The following is a 3599-nucleotide window of genomic DNA, read 5'->3' on the forward strand; positions in this document are numbered from 1 at the left end:
AGTTAAAAATGTCGGAAGGGGGGAGCCGGGGAAGTCCCGCTCATTTTGTTTCAATATAATATGCATTTAATTTCTGGCTTTGTGGGTTTCATTAAAATGTCACTTTTCCTTCAGGAGAATCGGAGTACGCGAGAGGGGATGAGGGTGCGGAAAAGATTATGGATAATATCCATTGAGCTCAGAAATAATTCGGACAGCTCGGATGTTATGGAAGTCATGCAAATGTAATGTGAGTGTGAGGGAGGCAAAACGTATATATAAGACGGGCATTTACGTGTGACAAAACGTCCTCTGACTAAATCTAGCAAAACAATGCAACTTTTTGTCCAATGTCGAAATGAAAACAAACAGCTTATTTCTAAACATCATCTGACGTGAGCAGGAAAGACTCTTTGTTTACACTTCCGGAGCTTTTTTTTTTTTGAAAAGGTCCAATAAACCAAATTTTTAGTTTTTGCTTTTTGGGTATTTTTTATTACCCCTGACTCAAGGCGGTTTCAAAAACACCCAAAAAGCAAAAACTGGAAATTTGCTTTATTGGACCTTTAACAAAAACCTCCAGACTTCGACATTAGCCTATTTACATTGGTTTGCCTGAAATTACCTTTGGAAAATTGTCTCACTTGCAGGGTACACAGTAAAAATAATCTTGGCACTATTACATCTGGGAAGAACTACAGCTTTTATGTCAGAAAAATGTGTAATTTTACCACTTTTCTGGTGAAATGTCACTTTTTCAGAACAAATTGAGGTTAAATTACATCATAAAAGAGGTAGCATTTAACCTTCCAAAATTACACCTTCCAAATTTAAACAATTTTTTACTGTGTATGACAAGAAAGCGCGATCAGATCGCAAATCGACGTCGTCGTGCTATCTTGTCGCACCCGCCATTTCGACGTTCCGAGAAAAACGCATTTAATGTTTGACCTTCAATAAACAAAAACGAAAGCACGCAATGTAAACAATAACAAACACGTTTTGGTTTTGGCTGACCATTATGTGCATTGTCCCGAAGTTTGGTTGAAGTTGATTGCTGGAGTCCCGAGTTATAATTACAAATGTTTACGGTAGTTTAACTTGTACGTGCGTCAAACGCGTTCTGACCTGAAATCCCTTTGGCCAGTTGTCGCATTTACATCAATTTTCAGGGAGTGACAAGATAGCACGACAAGATTGAAACTTACTTCCATATGAAGAGCAACAAAAAATCAGGGAGTTTTTTTTCGGTTTTTGGAGATCTGTGAAGGTCAAAAGATTAGGCATTGTGAGCTGCACAAAATGGCGTTATTAACTCAATTTGGCCCAAAATGCACGTACGACAAGTTAGCACGACGGCAACGAAATGAGCTTTTTAAGGTTTTTGTTGAGTATCAACAGCAACTACTAGGGGCAAATCTCAAATAAAATTATTGAAATTTTAATAAAAACCCGATTTAATATCACCAGAGGTGAAATAGTGCCTTTCTTACAAAATGATGAAACTCCGAGAAATATATTGGTGCAATTATTTTTTCAAAAACATAATGATACCATCCAGTGAGAATTTTACCTAAAGCTTCGAATCTTTTAAGGCTAAACCTCAAATGCAATTTTTTTTTAATTTCAGAGGTACATTATTTGTCACAAGACATTTTAATTTAATTCAGAAAATCATATTGGATTGACATTATTAGCAAAATAATAAAGGGTACTCAGTCTATAATGTTATTCTATGATTAACTTAAAAAAATATGTATCGCTATTGCACTTTCTCGATCAATTATGAGAAGCCAGAAAGAACACTTTCACGCGCAGCGTAAAACGCGCAAGCGTAAAAGCGCTGGCGTTGAAGCTTCGACTTGACGACTTTTCGAGCGAGAACGAGCCGGGACTTTGAATTTGATGTTCAGTATATGATTTTGTATAAATCCAAAAAATTAATAGGAAAAAATAGGGTAAAAATAAGACGAAAACCACTAAAATCGCTATATCTCTGGAAATACATTTTGGAAAAGCTTCAAATTTTGGGCCCAAACAGTTTATGGCGCATGTTTTCGAAAGGCTTTTTGTTTGAAACTGAATTCTTTAAATTTGATAGTGTTATCTGTAAAATAGTTCAAAAAATACCTCTAAAAATGGCTTTGGCCACATTTACTGGTCGAAAATTGTGAATCGAAAAATAAAATGTTCGTCTCCGACCCCACGGCTACAGATCTGGCTTTTAAAAATTGTGGGTTTTACGAGCGGTTTTCCAGTGATGGAAGACACAAATTTTTAAGAGCGGATACAGACATCGGCCATGTATTTCAGAAAAAGAGCTCTCAAAAATCAGACTTTGAGTTCCGGGTTTCGGGCCAAAATTCAATCGAAAGAGCGCATCTAAACCTTCAATTTAGTAATAGGATTTTTTCCTGGGACAAATCCTCGCCGTGCACGATTTTTTTTTAGATTTCTGAAAAAAGCGTTTTTCCAAAAGCAAACCTTAAACCTTTCTTTTGTAAGAAAGGCAAAAAGAATAAATTTAAGAGCGTTGCGCCCAGTTCTTTGTCATATTGAACATGTGTTACATAACAAACTGCATAATTTTGTCTCATTGTGCCCCTAACCGATAGCTTAAATCTGATGTTGAATGTTTTCCAAGAATCATGGCTCCGAATTGGAAAAGACCGAGCAAAACAAACTATTCATTCAAATGATCTGGCAACACTTCTGCCTGTTACATCACCAAAATAAAAAAAAGCCATTTTGGCCGCCATCTTGGACTGCATGTTTCCAGTTCAAGGCAGCCTAAAAATTAATTCCGAGCCTATTTTTTTCACTAACGATCCAAAATGAGGGATTCTCAAAATCGAGTCTTCATTGTAATGAACAAGTACTCTTAATTGTTATGATTTTTATGTGTATAATTATCATAACAATGCAAGTTTACGTGTTCGCTACTATCAACTGTCTTATTGTTAAATCCAACCCCAATTTTCATCCAAGCAGTCGTGGCCGAGCGGTTAAGGCGTCTGACTCGAAATCAGATTCCCTCTGGGAGCGTAGGTTCGAATCCTACCGGCTGCGGATAATCTTTTTTTTTAGTCTATATCGTTTCAACTACGCCCACAGGTGGGGCAATTCAAAACATCCAATCAATTTGATATTCATTATCCTGTATGTGTGATTCATCTATGCACAGCAGTGGGCAATCAGAGTGCAATGTTTTCATTAATTGGAGGATCCAGTCACGTCCCGTTCATGCATGTTGACAATTTAAATTGAATCCCTTTGGACCTCCTGTTGCTGGAGGTTATTGTTGTTGGATATTCTTAGAACTGCCCAGGAAAGGAACGGTTGGGGTGTGAAAAATGACACCCTGCAGGATTTCCAGACTAACTGGAGGAGAGCTGATTGATATTCCAATTACATATTGCTCTGCTTGACCCCTCTTAGGAGTGTTTATTTGATATTGATTTGTGATTTCCTGGAAGGACTACTCTTCGGTTTACTTGAAAGTATTCAGAAGAAGCTTAAAGCTTGAGTAGTGGTCAACTAAAAAAGATGGTTCCATCCAGGTTCGAACTGGAGACCTTCTGCGTGTAAAGCAGACGTGATAACCACTACACTATGGAACC

The 3599-nt window shown here is 37.3% G+C and overlaps 2 non-coding genes across 2 annotated transcripts; one reads left to right on the forward strand and one right to left on the reverse strand.

The window, feature by feature from the left end:
* The first annotated feature begins 2966 nt into the window (after positions 1-2966).
* Positions 2967-3048, forward strand: Trnas-cga (transfer RNA serine (anticodon CGA)). Its single transcript has one exon. It is a non-coding gene; the product is annotated as a tRNA-Ser (tRNA).
* A 478-nt stretch (positions 3049-3526) lies between these two features.
* Positions 3527-3599, reverse strand: Trnav-uac (transfer RNA valine (anticodon UAC)). The gene has a single exon. It is a non-coding gene; the product is annotated as a tRNA-Val (tRNA).

This window comes from Culex pipiens, chromosome 2, assembly GCF_016801865.2.
Source record: "Culex pipiens pallens isolate TS chromosome 2, TS_CPP_V2, whole genome shotgun sequence".
Lineage (NCBI taxonomy): Eukaryota > Metazoa > Arthropoda > Insecta > Diptera > Culicidae > Culex > Culex pipiens.